Source organism: Dermacentor andersoni, chromosome 3, assembly GCF_023375885.2.
Source record: "Dermacentor andersoni chromosome 3, qqDerAnde1_hic_scaffold, whole genome shotgun sequence".
NCBI lineage: Eukaryota > Metazoa > Arthropoda > Arachnida > Ixodida > Ixodidae > Dermacentor > Dermacentor andersoni.
The window spans coordinates 142,448,279-142,465,156 of NC_092816.1; the positions used below are offsets into that span (position 1 = coordinate 142,448,279).

At 45.1% G+C, this 16,878-nt stretch overlaps 1 long non-coding RNA gene across 2 annotated transcripts; it reads left to right on the forward strand.

Moving 5' to 3' along the window:
- Positions 1-1,806: 1,806 nt before the first annotated feature.
- On the forward strand, positions 1,807-14,568 carry LOC126525122 (uncharacterized). 2 transcript variants are annotated; one of them, XR_007598129.3, is made up of 4 exons: positions 1,807-1,905; positions 2,886-2,968; positions 11,999-12,765; positions 14,295-14,568. It is a non-coding gene; the product is annotated as an uncharacterized lncRNA (long non-coding RNA). The 2 variants fall into 2 exon arrangements; XR_008611053.2 differs by having other exon boundaries at positions 1,808-1,905; positions 2,891-2,968.
- Positions 14,569-16,878: the final 2,310 nt, after the last annotated feature.

Sequence of the window (16,878 nt, forward strand, 5' to 3'; positions counted from 1 at the left end):
AACGCAAGCTTCCTTTCTTGCTGGATTGTAATTTGCTTCGAATATGCCTGCAGATGCCACATAAATTCATGACTGTCCAGCTGATGTAATCGAGATTGTCTAAGTTCAACAGAATGACATATTCAAAAAAATAGAAAGACTTTGACTTGTTCAACACGGTATGGCGTCATTTCCCTCGTCTTTCTTTTCGTATTTGAAGTAGTAACTTCGCACGAATAAAACCACGGGAACAAGAAAGACGGACAAGGACAAGCGCTTGTCCTTGTCTGTCTTGTTTCCGTGGTTTTATTCGAGCTAAGTTACTACTTCAAATATAGATGACCAACTAGCCCAACAGTCAACTCTTCTAGAATTTCTTTTCCTACTTCGTGTAATAGCACATCGAAATGTGTAGTACTAACAGTTACTGATTGTTTACACCTGTGATTTTGTTGGACGCCGCGCTATTCGAGGGCACAATGTTAAGGAGAGCGCCCCATATCTGTTTAATACTGCCTTGGGACAATCCGCAAAACGGTGCACATATTCATATAATTTAGTAATTCCCTCATACCAAGGCTCAAAAAATAGTACGTGCATGGCGCCTAGGGGAGAAGGGTGAAGGCATTTTTTTTGAGCCAACACTGATCGAATCCCCGATGACGTTTGAAGCAAATGAATGTTATTTCTAGTTGGAAAACCATGCGCCAAATTTCACATATCAATGATAGCAGCAAAAGATACCCGCTACAAATGTGCATTGGCATAAAGAATGGGGTTAAACGTAGGTGGGGCAATAGAATCTCTCGCGGTAACAATTGAATAGTGATCTTCGAATTTTGTCATTATTTGTAACTAGTTTGCGATTAGCTGAATAAAAATAAATATATTATATATAATATAGAATCGGTGGTGTAATGTGATGCACTCGGACGGAAATAATCCTGTGTTGCATTTGTGCATCGTCGAGAGTACTCGAGGTATTTCGATTGGTATAGAGTCTTTTTCGAGCACGCCCAGAATTCTGTTGGCAAAGTGTTCATCACTTCCTAAGCACTTAGTGGCAACAGGTAATTTGCTGGTTTAGTCCTATTGCTACTTGGATTGGGCATCTAAGTGCGTAATCCAGGCCTGAACGCCGTTCCCCTGCCACCGGTCGCAAATCGCTAGATGGATGGAACATCACAGCGTGGCAGACGTCACTCTTTATTCACACGGCATGACTTCCTTTTTTTTTTGCTAAGTTAGATATTTGGTAGAAAAGGTTGCCCCGCAAGGAACTGTTACTTCATACATCTTCATGACTTTCTGTGTCTGGTGCTTTGCCTGCGTGAGGGCGGGGGGGCGGGGGGGGGGCATTTGCTAGCGATGGACATGGTAAGCAAAATTCAATACGCCTGTGCGACAAGGTCATGTGTCTTCTTTATTTTTTCGCCTGTATTGTGATACAGTTGTGTTGTAGAGAACTCATGGCCCAAATTAGGAGATATACTACAACACACCACGACCGCAATGTGACAATTGTTTTATCAGAAATTGACGAAAGCCTAAAATAATGCCTCTACGAGTTCGCATATCAGAAGGTACCAACTGTACAAAGACATAAGGTCATGTTGTTCGGTAACTCAGCACCAGTCGAGTTATTTTCCATGGACAAAAATAAGGGAGCCGGAAGCTGTTTCCTTCTCGTCAAGTGTCAATAAGCTCGCGTGTTTTGTCCGATTGTCACGGAGACGTGCATTTCCTGTTGTTCTTGGAGCATGGAAATGTACGCATCATGAGCAGCCTTGGACTCGCGCATATAAATACCGATGCAACACCCACAACACTAAACGAAGGTTAGTACGTCGTTGTATGGTGTTCTTTGAGCAAATACCTTCAGCAGTCAGCCCTCCATACGTGAAAGAGAAGTGGCGAGCGTGTCAGGTTAGTATATTTGATTTCTCTTTTTCCTTTGGCATGAACAAGCTCGCTTTACATTGCAGCGTCAACTAAATGTAATGGAAGTTGCGCTAGCAAAAGTAGTGAGCCTAGCACTTTCATTCAGTAGAAAATGCAGCAATATTTCCAGCACATACTGGAACTGTTACGCATAGTGTGAAAATCGGCTGTATAATTTAACAGATTTTTACGAGGAGTCTGCCGTAGCTGAAGGTTAGTGGCAAACAGCCCGTAATCGAATACGATGAGCAAACTTGATAATCATTATCTCCCGTGGTAGAACAATCGATACCGCGTGAGGCTGCTGAGCGCGAGGTGGTCGTAGGTTCAATTCAGTCTACTGCGGCCACTTTCCAATTGCTTTGGAATGACACCAAGAAAAAAAAGGCTCATAAGCTGTAAATTGGGTACACGTTAAAGAAACCCTGAAGAACAACATTAATGGGGAGACCGACACTGCCGTGTCCCTTATAACCCATTGTGCCATTATAGAAAGCGAAACGCCATATTGTACAACAATAACGCATTCGCAACAGGAAGCAGAAAGTGTGTTATGACACACAAGTGAACGAGTCTAGCGTGAAAGCGGATCAGGTTTGTCTAGCAAGGCCCCGTAAAAATTGTTCCCTTCATTGATGTGGCGAAAACAGGAGAGTTCATAAGAATGCGCGCACTTACAAGATGAAAAGAGTCAATTGCAAATACAACGTGAACATACTGTCCTATATAAGGACACTTGAAAAAAGAAAGGCTCCGAGAAAGTAACCTAAAATGTTTGTTCTCTGAACTCCCATGTAGTACGAATAAATTTGAGTAAACGTTTCTGGCGTATTGTGCGTTTTAAGTTAGCTTTCCTGAACCTACATCATAGCAGTTTGCAATATACCCTCGTTTTAAGATTTCAATGTGCTACGAGAACAACACTGCTCCAAAAAAATGTCTAAGCACCCCATCCTGTCGTCCAGTGCAGCCTGGCAGCTACAAGTTCCGCAAAAGATGAAGATCAGCGCTGGTCTTCTGCTAATCTGGGTTGCTGTAGCCGTTTCAGGTGAGACTGCGAAATTTTCGCTTTCGTACTCGGTCATCAAAATAGCGCATGTGTGATTCGATGTTCTTGTACTTGTAAGGCCCGAATGTCGTAGAGTCAGTAGAATGCAAATTTTCGGTGTGTCTGGCGCAAACTGCGCGTTGTAACCTGCAGCGTTGTAGACCTACGTTATGTGTTCGAAAGGATCGCACCTAAAGAAACTGTAGCACCTCAAAATACTGCTGCCATAAACAAGCATTTACTTGATGTAATGATTAACCCATTAGTGAGTGGTGAATGTAAAATAATGAAAATGAACACATGCCTTCAACTCTTTCTATTTTTGTCTTAAAAGACGTTCCTATTATGCTTTGTAAGAACTCACGGATATATGTCTTCATTGAATACCAAAATAGCCTTCTCGCTATGATAGGACTTTGCACAAAACATTTTTGCACGATTCCAGAAGACTTGCAGTTTACAGCTATATGACGGCGGACTTAAAAAGAGGGATATGTTTACACCATCTGTGCACAGCTGTAGATACCTTATGTTGCAGCGAAGAAGTTCAAAAATCATTCAATTTGAAAGACTGCACTGATTAGGTTCTATTATTGATGCTGAGGTGCTCTTCATGATGGTCAATTTTCAAGCCTAAGCTTTACAAACAAGCGGCTGAATTGAAAACAAATACGTCAAGTACGATTTGACTACGGCATTACGCCGTCTCTGATCACGCGAAACTTCCAGCATGGCATCTAGCACTTTAGTCAGTATTATGTCAAGCAAAGTTAAACGCACCAGAAGCACGACGACTAGCTCTAAAGGAGACATCAAGGGGCCAAATTCTTTAGAGAGACAGCCTGTAGGATGTGCCAAGCGGATATCACGACATGGTGCATGTTACTGGCGCAGCGGGCGCGACTTGCACACAAGCCCGGAGATGTTCGGAAGGTTATGCTGTTGTCACAATGCAAATACTCCCGGCACTTATATACGGCACCACTGGAAACGTCCTTACGCTGTAACAAAACGGGGTTGTGAGCTTTACGGCATTCGTTTCATTGCAGCAGTTCTCAACAATTTAATATGCCGAAACGCTTAGTAGAAATTGCCTATATTACACGGAAATATTGTTACACGAATGACGAGTCAGTAAGACAAGCAACTATTTACAGGTTATATCTACAACAGCGGTTGTAGCGCTCACCGGTTAGATTACCAGCCTGAGCCCCAGTTCGTTCTTCCTTCTCTTTTCTCGAGTGATGGCACCCACGCGTCTCGTTCAAGCAATCAAACACCACACGCGTGTATCATAATCCCTCGGCGGCGGAAGTGACGTCCAGGAGCGTCTAAATGTAATCCCTGGGAGGGTAACACTGCTTCAGTCGTATAACGTACACAATATCACCGGACTGGGAAGCAGATGGGCCGTGAGGGGCGATCCGGTAGGTGAAGGGAGTAACGGCACGAAGCACTCGATATGGGCCTGTGTAACAAGATTGAAGTTTTTCTGACAGGCCGACCTGACGCGACGGAGACCCCAGAAGCACCAAAGAACCAGGTTGGAAGTGCACGTCTCGGTGCGGCCAGACCAAAAAACGCTTTCGACTCTCATGGGATTTCAGACGGCGGTCACCAGCAGTTTCCCTTGCGTGGGCACAGCGGGCGATCGCGTCAAGTGCGTATTCACTGGTCGGCGCCATGTGAACAGGGAGGGTTGTGTCGAGGGACAGTGCTGGTTTTCGGCCGAACAGAAGCGAAAATGGGGAAAAACCGGCTGTGACGTGGCGCGAAGAATTATAAGCAAATGTGACAAACGGCAGAGCAAGGTTCCAGTCAGTGTGGTCTGAAGAGATATATTTCGTGAGCATGTCTGTAAGAGTGCGATTGAGACGCTCCGTGAGGCCATTTTTCGGATGGTATGAAGTAGGATAACTTGTGCGTCGAGGCACAGGACTGCAGGATCTCCACTATAACTTTTGATAGGAATGTCGGGCCATGGTCTGTGAGAAGTTATCGTGGAGCTCCATGTAATAAAATTACGTCGCGTAGAAGAAAATCGCCGACATCTGTGGCGCAGCTTGTAAGAAGCGCTCTGGTGATGACGAAGCGTGTGGTGTAATCCGTGGCCACAGCAATCCACCTGTTCCCAGAGGTAGCAAGAGGAAAACGGCCAAGTAATTCCTAACCAATCCGAAAGAATTGTTCCGCGGGAATGTCGAGTGGTTGAAGGTACCTAGCAGGGAGCGATGGTGTCTTGCGTCGCTGGCATTTCTCACACGCAGCTACGTATCTTCGAACGGAGCGAGCAAGCCCTGGTCAAAAGGAGCCTCGGCGGATCCGGTCGTAGGTACGTGACGCAAACAGGTGACCGGCAGTGGCGAGGTTGTGAAGTTCGTGGAGAACAGCCGAGTGAAGGTGTTTAGGGATCACAAGGAGTAATGCAGGGCGGTCGGGGTGAACGGTGTGGCGGTAGATTAATCCATCTTGAAGTGTGAATATGCGAAGGGAACTGTCGGCAAGCGACGATTCCAGGCGGTCTATGATGATATGCAAGGACGGGTCATGGCGCTGCTCGTCGGCGACATGGAGCAGTAGAAAAACAGTGAGAACAAAGGCGTCGGTGTCAGTATATGACGCAGAGGTCGCGTCTTCAACTGGGTAGCGAGAGAGGCAAGCTGCATCCTGGTGTTCGCGTCTTGACTTGTAAGTCACTGTGCAGGGATATTCTTGTAGTCGAAGGGCCCAAGACCGAGCCGGCCAGTAGGATCCTTGGGCGACGAAAGCCAACAGAGCGCATGGTGGTCTGTGATCACCGAGAAGGGCTTGTCATATAAATATGGGCGGAACGTTGAAACAGCCCAGACGAGAGCAAGACATTCGCGCTTCGTAATCGAATAGTTGCGCTCTGCAGTTGTCAGGAGCCGGCTAGCGTAGGCTATAACCCGGTCGTGTCCGTGTTGAGATTGCCATAAGACGGCGCTGATCCGATAACCACTGGCATCAGTTCGGACCTCTGTAGGTGCGGACGGACCAAAGTGGGCCAAGACCGGTGGATTGGTGAGAATCATGATAATGCGTCAAAATGCGGCAGCCAGAGGGGAACCCCACGTAAAAGGCACGTCTTTCTTGAGAAGATCCGTGAGAGGTCGAGCGATTGCTGCGAAATCTTTCACGAACCGTCGGAAATAAGAACAAAGCCCCACAATTCTCCGGACGTCTTTGACAGATACAGGTACCGGAAAAGCCGTTACTGCTCGAACCTTCTCCGGGGCGGGTTGCACTCCGGAAGCATCGACGAGACGGCCTAGCAATGTAATCTGTCGGTGCGCGAAGTGGCACTTCGATGAGCTTAATTGTAGCCGAGCCTAGCGAAAGACGTCAAGGATAGCTGCGACGCGCTCAAGGTGCGTCTCAAATCTAGGAGAAAACACAAGGACGTCATAAACCAGAAGCCAGAGGCCATCTTGAGTGACGAGAGTGGTCTTTTCTTGGCTCTGCTCATCGACGAAAATCTGCAAATAACCAGATCCAAGGTCGAGGGACGAAAAGTATTGGACACCATGAAAACAGTCAAGAGCGTCGTCAATTCGTGGTAAAAGGTAAACGTCCTTTTTAGTAATTTGGTTTAAGTGGTGGTAATCAACGCAGAAACGCCACGTGCCGTCTATCTCTTTTGGCGAGCACGACCGGCGACGCTAAAGAACTCGACGAGGGCTCAACAATGCCTCTGGCGAGCATCTTGTTTTCTTCTTGCTGAATAACTTGCCGTTCTGCCGTGGACACGCGATACGGTCGGCGGTTATTGCGAACAGCATCACCAGTGTTTATCCGATGCTTAACGAGGAACGTATGACCAGTGGTCGATTGTCAGTGTCAAATATGTCGAGGTAGGAAAGCAAAAAGCGATATAGAGCGGCTGCTTGGTCAGGTGCGAAGTCCGGGGCGACTATGGGGCGTAATGGCCCATCGAGGTTCAATGCATTCTGCGCGAAATCAGGAGGTTCTGGAGACGCGTCGTCTGAAAAAGCAGTGACGTGGTCATGTTTCACTGACCGGACCATGGCCACCGCTACGCTTCGTCAAGCCAAAATTGATAACTGGGATACATATCCGATTAGCCGCAAGGGTTACGACGGAGTATAGCACAGAGATGTCGCGCGCCGGGAGGACGTCACGAACAGGTGCGACGACATAGTCGCCATCAGGCACGGTTGCCGTTGACGTCAATTCGACGAAGGTTAAGGCTTTTGGAGGCAAGCGAACAAACGCTGTAGTGCAGAGGATCTTCGGTGTTTCGGGGCGAACGTATGAAATAAGAGGAAGCTCGAGGCACAGCGAACCGGTGAAACAGTCGATGAGGGCAGAAGGCGTTGTCAAAAAGTCGAGCCCGAAGATTAGGTCATGAGGGCAACTGGTCAACACGGTGAAGAGGACTGGGACTTGGCGGCCAGCAATTCCTATGCGGGCAGTGCACATACTCCTGACGGCAACAGTGGCGCCATTGGCGACGCGTACGGCTCGAGTGATGGCAGGGGTAAGAATTTTGAGGCGATGGCATAGGCTAGCAATCATTATGGGCACTTGGGCTCCCGTATAAATTAATGCCGTCAACGGAACACCATCTTCGTCTACTTCAATTAGGTTCGTGTTGGTGAGGGGCGTCAACGGAGGATTTGGAGAGGACGAACGTGATGCAGCAATATTATCGAACTTCACAGCAGGCGTATATTCTAAAATTTCACCCTGCATTGACCATGAAGCCATGCTAATGGAAAACGTACCTCTCGGAACTTTTAATGATCAGATAATTAAATAGATCATAGAGCGCACACTTCTTGGCCGAATTTTGATCCAGCATCGGCAGCCATCGCACAAAACCTGCTGACAGACAAACAATTTAAGCACGGAAGAAACCTTACTCCAACAGATGTTTACTTCAACGTATATATATATATATATATATATATATATATAAACGAGAAGAAAGGGGGTTAACCGTGGGCTCGATTTTTATTAGTCATATCATAAGAAGCCAACAAACACTGACACCAAGGACAACATAGGGGCAATTACTTGTGCTTAATAAATGAAATAAAGAAACCATGCGAAGGGTGTGGGTTCGGTTCCTATCTGCGGCAAGTTGTTTTTTCATCCACTTTAATTATCTTTCACTTATCGCTTCTATATTTCATTTATTAAGCACAAGTAATTTCCCCTGTGTTGTCCTTGGTGTCAGTGTTTGTTGGCTTCTTATGATATATATATATATATAGATATTGTAGTTACGTTACGTGACTTTTCCCTCTGGTACAGTTATTCTCACGTACTTAGAGGTGTACGTAAGTCGCAGCTTATTTGGGTCCTACGCATTGTTCAGAATGAAAGCCTATTACGTTATTTACAACTATGTCTTTAGACTGTCATCATTGTGAAGGTGGGCGTCACATCACAAACTCGTGATTTCTCCCACACTTATTTGTCGATTGGAGAAATCATACAATCCCAAGGCCCATGAAGGTCCGGGTCGCATGTAGTCCAAAAGAAGTAGGATAGGGTTTTGCACGTCCTGTGACCATTCGTGTAGCCAAGCACACTAGGTTTACTTCTACTACGCTGGCGTACAGTAAACGCGGCAACTTTTTACAGACTGCTGAACCCGTACGTGGCGACATTTCTATCCAACTGACTAGCGAGGAAGGGAAGCGGTTGGAGCGCGCTGCGATAGCAGCGCCATGAAACGTCGCTGATGACTGTGGCACCTAGCAATGTTGCTCAGCCTTGCAAATGACCTATGTTCGAAAGATGTTGCTAGTCACCCAAGTTGGTCGGGTGGTTGATTTTGAACAGTGCTCACTGAGCACAGCGGCCCGGCACGCTACCAATTCGACCACGGACCACCTAGACAGCCAAGTTTGAGGGAATGTGGTTATGGGCATAGGTAGATGGATGACAGCGCCCGCAAAGTGTGTCGAGTAACCTAAGTTTCCTAATCGCATTTGAGATTAAATTCTTGAATATTAAACTGAAAACCTTACATGTCTCATCGTTTAGTCAACCTTCAACGTCCTTGGTGGAATAGCGTGTCGTCGACGCGAAATGGTACTCGACGCCGACTACATGTAGAAATTTACTTACTACACCAACCCGGCATGGTGCCTTACCGCTTGCTTGCTTGAGGGGTTGCTCACCCCTTGTGACGCTTATTCGCACCGGGGTACTAGTCAAGAAGCCGGCTGTTAAAGGTTAAAAGGCAGGGTAGAGAGAAAAAGCGAAACGTAAAAGTAAATCAGGCTGAAGTATAACGTTCATGTTAATAATGAAAAAGATTTACGTGGCAGATATAGAGCCATAAATATTTGTAACTATGCGTAAACCGCAAATTTTGTGCTCTTTCTTGGGTTGTATTAAAATCATTTCGAAGACACAATCTGTGATTTAATGATCTATCCAAATATTGATTTCGAGATTTAACTCACGCAACAATACTTATGATGTGCGGGTCACCGTCGTCATCGTGTTGAGGTAGCGTTAATTCACGCACTAGAGTCGGCAACCTGCGGTGGGAGTCGAAGCCACGATTTTTGACCTTAAGGAGAACCTAATTAAGACTTAGTTAATTAAGACAGGCACTGAAAACCACGGCTTTTGGTGGAAGTGGTACCCTCGAACTTGTGTAAGAGTTGAACACGCGACCTTTGGCGTTAAGGCGAAGTTAATCCAGGCATAGTTTATAGATACAGTGTTATTTCAGGCACTCGAACTCACAACCAAATTAACAATACATACCTCAAAGACTAAATACATTGTGTTCTCTAGCCCATATAAAAATTCATATAGCTTAAATGAGTTACGAATAGGCGCAGACCTTTTCGAACGAGTCGATCAACAGGTATATCTTGGTATAACTCTAGATTCAGCTTTCAATTTTATGCCTCACATAATTAGAGCAAGCAGCAAATTGAGACGGGCTTGCTTTGTCCTAATAAAAGCTAGAAAGTTCTTCTCGCTTCCCACATTAAAAATTTTGTATTATTGCAGTTTTCAAAACAATATGACTTACTGTGTGGAGTCCTGGGGACTTACGTATAACACGTACTTAAATGAAATAGCTATTTTACAAAAAAGAGCACTTCGAATAATAACACATAGTAAACACACAGGTAGATCCGCACCGCTCTTTCGTCACTTAGACATTACACCTTTCTTTGCTATGCGGAACTTCAAACTAGCTTGTGTGGTTATACATATACTAAACCATAACATCTCACTATCATCATCTGTTTTTGTATATCCATCTCGTCCAACTAGAAATTTCTTGAGTTATCGCCTATGCCACTGCTAAAATTTGGAACCAACTTATACCATCACGATCACTAAGCATCCGATACAAGATTTCTCACTTGACAACATCGACCGGTTCGGAGCTTGTTGCCCTCCGAGGTGCCGTAGATTATATTAACAACCAACCGGCTAATCGGTGGGCAATATTCTGTGATTCAAAGGCGGCCTTACAATGTCTTCTGTCATCTCTTCGTCGCGGGTCCTGTGAACAACTCGTATCGGAGATATGAGAAATGCACCATCACATGATTGCGAAAGGGCACGACGTCGTGTTTCAGTGGCTGCCTGGCCATTGCGGTATCTCCGGCAACGACGTCGCTGACGAAGCTGCTAAGAAAGCACATGAAGGAGCAACCCTTGTTTCTATACCTTTATCGCGGACTGACGCAGCCCAACACTTAGGCAAGCTAGCGCACCGTATGACATTGGAGAAGTGGCACACACCTGATTTCACTCAACATCGATTGCATTCCCTCGATCCATCTATGCAACTGCGGCTGTTACCAGGGCTTCCGCGTAATGAGGAAACAATGCTGTGCCGCTTACGCTTGGGCGTCGCATTCACGAATGCATATACGTTTTTAATTGGAATGGCTGATAGCGCCGAGTGCAATGCCTGCGGTGTCGAAGAAACTATAGACCATCTACTGTGCTACTGCCCATCATTTGAAAATGAAAGACAAGAACTTTGCACAGCTCTCAACCAGTTAGATAGAAAACCGTTCACCTTGAACAAGATCTTGGGACCATGGCCTCGCATATCGCAGCTACAAAAGGCCACAAAAGCGCTGCTGCGATATTTGAAAGATACAGGATTGAGTCAGCGTCTGTGATCCGGACTGAGTGATCGAACGATATCCCCGGTGGACTTTCTCTTCTTTCTTTAATCTTTCCGTCCCCGTTTCCCTTTCCCCAGTGTAGGGTAGCCAACCGGGCTCAGTCCTGGTTAACCTCCCTACCTTTCATTTATCATTTGCTCTCTCTCTCTCTTGGAACCAACTGCCTGCTAACTTAAAAGTAGGTCAATTCTCAATCGCCGATATAAAAAAAATTTTTTCCGGAGCCCGCAATATTCGACTCCACTATAAGTCTGTGTTTTTCTTTGATGCATTCTTCCTTTCATTTTGTCCTCCGAACTATTGTATAATTTCTTGAGCATTTCGCCTTCCTTTGTGTATAACTGTCGCATAACTGCTGTTACATGAATCCTGTGTAAAATATTGAGTTGTCTCGCTATAATTATTTTTTCGCACTTCCTGCATGGGCCCAAGTCTAGCCGAGAAGGCTAAGGGCCCAGATGATTCACATGTACTTCTTATTAGTCGTTTGAATAAACTGTTTTTGAATTGAAAAAAAAATTGAACCTTCTCTGAATGTCAAACCCACGACTTTTAGTGTTAAGGGGAAGTAAGACCTAGTTAATTAATATGAAGTTCTTTAAGGCACCCGAACGCACTACCTTTAGTACGAGTCACACCTATGACATCCGGGTGGAGTCGAACCCGCGAGCTTTGGTCAGAAGGATGTAATAAGACGTAACAACGTATTCGAATGAAGACAAATATTTGAAGGAATTTCTTATGAGCGCGAAGGCTTTTTGCCTTTCTCCGTTTGACGAATGCTAAAGTGGCTAAGTTTCTTAGTCACAAGGTTAAACTACAGAGATGATGCATGCAGTAATGTATATATTTTTTTTCTTTAAAGGTACACCGAGTAAACACCATATTGTTCATGGCAGAAACGTACAAGGCAATCCTGAAAATGAAGCCCGGCCTGGGCAGCAGAACAGCGGAGTAATCGAATCACGGGATGACCAGAGAGCGTCAAGGCGTTTACCGAATGATGACAATGGTAGCCAGGATGAAAGACGCCGTTTTGGAGTACCGCAGGCAGTGCGGAAAGGCCGAGAGGGTCGACATGGTTACGGAGGTACTGGTAATCCTAACAATGACGACATCGTTGAAAGCAGGAGACGTGGCACCATAGGCCAGCCACCTCCATTCGGAAATGGAAGCAATAACAAAGGCGAGGAACCTGCACCTAACGTTGGACAGCCAGGCGCTTTCTCTGGGGACGACGGTCCCCTCGGAGATCTAAGGCGTGGCTATCGAAGTGGCTATCGCCCTCGTTTTCCACGTGGTGAAGACAGTCGTAGCAGCGAAGAGGATGGACCAGGATATGGAAGACGGTATCGTCCACGGGTTAGAGGCGATGATGAACGTCGTAGCAGCAAAGAAAGTACAGAATATGGGAGGCATTATCGGCCACGGGTTAGAAGTGATGAAGACAGTAGTAGCAGCGAGGAGGAAAGGCCTAGGCGGAGAGAACGTCGCCAGTACCCCAGCCACAGTGGCGGTGATGCAGGCATAGATGAGGGGCGCCAATTTGGGCAGCGCCGTAGAGCTGCTTCAGCTGGATTCGGCGGCAGTCGCTAACAAGGACAATCGTTTTCCCGGCCAAGGCTACATGACGTAAGTGCCATTAAACAACTTTTTTATTATATCCTTATTTATGCTTATTCCGAAGAATTTTCTAGATGGTCAAAAGTTACTTAACTTCTTGAAACCTGTCTTGTGCAAATTAAACAAATGTAGAACAGAATATTGGATACTTCGGGCAAAGATGAATCTGTACGCATGCGCATTATTCTCTATATATATTTTCAGGCTTTCTAGGAGGTACTGCAATAAGACTGTTGTGAGTAGAAGCGCCCGTAAAGCGCAGTCAACGCTTCTTTCTATTTGGATTATTTGCGCTATTTGCCTCGAGGGGGCTGGAATGTTTAGTACAAACTAGTTAAACAAGAAGTTATTTTAAGTGGCTTGACGCATAGGTTATATGCAGTGTTTTTTGTGCTTGACTTAAGACATATATCTGGTGCATGATTACAGCGCCATGTAGTCCTAGCCTAAAGAACAAGGTGTGCTGTATATAGGGGGTAAATTCCAAGACGTGGTTTGAGCTGAGTTTCCTACGCATTACTGCATTCCAATGAAGCTGTCGAAGCAACATTGCGGGCAAAAATATCGGTGCGAATAATGCCACTACGTCACCTACAGGAAGACAATACCAATAAGAAACATTGATATGTAGCGAAGTTTCTTCTTAGCTACCAAATTATTTATATGGCCTCTGTAATCCGCTTATAGATTCCAACAATGTAACTACAGTCCTAAAGCATTTTTTTGTAGTTACGATATAACTATATTCTACCCGAAAGGCCAGCAGTATATTACTATTACTTATAATTTATATTAGCGCCAGAATCTGGAGTAGGGTGTGAGTGAACAATCTAAGTATTCAAACTCTCTAGAAGATTCCGTTTATTTAGCTAATGTTCATCAATATTTGTTGCACCAGTGTACTGCAGACATTTCAAGAATGGTAGTTCCATAAGTAACATGTGCTTCTTTACAAAAGCAGAATCTGGGATATGCCTGGGCGTCTGGATGCATCTGATACTTTTTTAATAGCAGCACTATTGTCAAAATTTACTTGAGCGTGTCAGCCTTGAAACTTAAGAGTTATTGCAAAAGATCTAATACATAAAGCGAAGCGCTTCAGCGTATACTGCTTTGTATAATGGGCTTTATCCGACTGTAACACAAAACAAATGGATGACTGCAATACTTTCAATGAGACAGCAGCAGCGCCTGTTACCTATGTCTTTTAGCCTATCACATTTTCACACTGGAGGAAACTGCACTACCATTTATTTCTTTCTGTAACTTGTGTAGACTTCAATCTACCAATCTGCTCCTTATTCAGGTTGCATGGGAAGCTTACATTGTGGTACCGGACAAGAAAATACCAGCCAAAAGTGCAATAACTCTTTTTATGTGCCTTGAGCTTGACATAAACTAAGATGCATAAACTATTTCAAATGATTACCAAATTTAACCATTTATGCGGGGCAGTGATTGACCTACAGATTGCACATTTCAAAACATTTTTAAAATTTTTTCCGTCGATGCATTTATTTGTTTATTCTTGCCTACAGAACTTCAGGACTGGCTGGCTCAATTAACTGCGACCTGAAGAATTCTAAGTTTCTGGAATAGCAGCGTTTCGTTGGTGCGCAAGATGAGCTTCTTGGCTACCACGTTTGTCTCCATATTACAAGGCCATTCGCAACTTCGAAATGTACAAGCCATAGCAGCGGATTGGTGTACGATAAAATACCGGACCTCATATCTATGCCTAGTTCAATAAAGTTGAAATCGTGTGGAAACAATGTGATTTGGGAAATAAACGTAGTTTCTTTGGAAAAAAAAGTGCGTCGTACATTAATTCTCAAAATATTGCTGTGTATGTGACATCTACGTGTGTCATCTTTCTTGGAAAACAATTGAAAAATGTTAGTAATAGTTGTTTGTTTCGACCTTTGTTTCGACGGATATTATGTGCGGTTCCATGAATACTTTGTTTAGCGCAAAACAACAGACACAAGAAAGACAATGACAGCTAAAAAGCGGGCACGTCCTGTGCTACCGGGGCTTAGCGGAGAGACGAGAACTAGGAGTCGGATTCCTGATTAATAAGGGTATAGCTTGTAACATACAAGAATTCTATATAAATAACGAGAGGGTGGCAGGTCTTGTTGTAAAACTTAATAAGAGGTACAAATTGAAGGTCGTACAGGTCTACGCCCCTACATTCAGTCATGATGACCAGGAAGTCTAAAGCTTGTATGAAGACGTGGAATCGACGATGGGTAAAGTCAAAACAAAATGCACTATATTGATGGGCGACTTCAATGCCAGGGTAGGCAAGAAATAGGCTGGAGAGAAGTCAATGGGGAAATATGGCATAGGCTCTACGAAAAGCAGGGGAGAGTTATTAGTAGAGCTTGCAGAACAGAATAATATGCGGATAATGAATACCTTCATCCGCAAGCGGGATAGCCGAAAGTGGACGTGGAGGAGCCCGAATGGGGACACTAGAAATGAACTAGACCTCATACTCTGCGCTAACCCTGGCATCATACAAGATGTGGACGTGCTCGGCAAGGTGCGCTGCAGTGACCACAGGATGGCGCCCGAGAAAGGGCGCGCCGTTGACGTGCCCACCTCACCGTGAAGAAACGCGAAGCCAAGGCGTTACGGCAACGAAGAGCCACGGATCGCGAGCTTCGCCTGCACCCCTTTTCACAGTAGTGAAGGGGCGGTAAATTTTTTCCTCTACCGTTCCACATTTTATGGCATGTGTGGAACGCATTGCAGAAGCGATCACTCGGTTGCATTTCTGATCACTCAGTAGCAGTGTCGAAGCGGTAATGGTTTCACATTCGCTTGAAGGCAACGTACAGTGCACAGCCGCCAGAACCATCTAGTACCTCTAAAGCAAACTACGCCGCCAAGAAGGTCTATAGGGGGTAAATGTTGCTTTCTTTGATAGGAACTATCATTCCTGACTTCGCAGGCCTTTCTTCTCTACGTGACACAGAAGAGAAGAGGATCGCGTATAAGTGAAAGGGTTTTAGTAGGTCCAACTTAGTGCAGCCAAAGTATATAAACGAATGAACAGCGCGGCGCCAGGGTCAGCAGCGTCTTTTGCCCTTGCTTCAGCCTGTGACGGATGAGGGAAATCGCGGCGATGTGCAAAACGAGGGTAAACATTCCGCTAGCACTCCAGCTCCGCGAAGAAAAGTTGAGTTAGCGATGTCGCATACCTTCCTAAATAGCTCGCCAAAGTTCTACTGCCATGCAAAATATCTTTTATAGGCGCACAACTTCATTCTCCGTGGCAGTTTCGAGAAGTCACTGCTAGAGCAATCGGCGGGCCGCCATATTTTATTCCTTTCTTAACAGATAGTTTACGGCGGTTCGACATCCACATTGAAATCACCGACAACGACAACACGGATAGCCTTATGGCAGCTAATTTACGCAAAGTGAGTAGCCATGAACCTTACGGGACTGAGTCATGGCTTACGGGGGCTTACGGGGTATAAGCCATTCCTCGCGGGGTTATGAGCAATTGATGATTACAGCTTTCGACATGCTGTTCTGTAAGTTGTATGCATGATTAGAAAGAATATAAACACTTCTCGGTTCCCTTTGCTGAGTGCTTGTAGCCTCTGCTTTACGGGGTTATAAGCCATTGCAATTGTGCTTGCTTACGGGACTATGAGCCATTGAGGATAGTTTTTTCAACGCAGAAAGAAATGCACAGAACCTTGGCCATATACAGCTGCGCTGTAATACTTTTGTTCGGCATATTAATGCTTCCCTAGTCAGGACACGTTTACAGTCAGGACAGTCAGGACAAGAAACCTCCTGGTTTCTTCAGCGCCAGCTTTCCAGCATAAAAGTCTAAGACGCGTTTCGAATATCAAACTTCCAATTGTTGGCGCACCATCTTCGCGGCGACATCCCAAGTGTCCTTGCTGTAGAGAACTTCGATGTTGAAGAGCTTTCTTTCTCGCTGTTTCATAATGAGTTAGTAGAAAGTTTGAAAGTGCCTATGTTTTACTACAATCATAAAATCAAATTCCGATCGCGGTGTTGTTTAGCACTTTATATTTTTCTATAATTACTGACGGTTTATCTGCAGTCAGTGGTTGTAGGTGTAGGCAACACTTC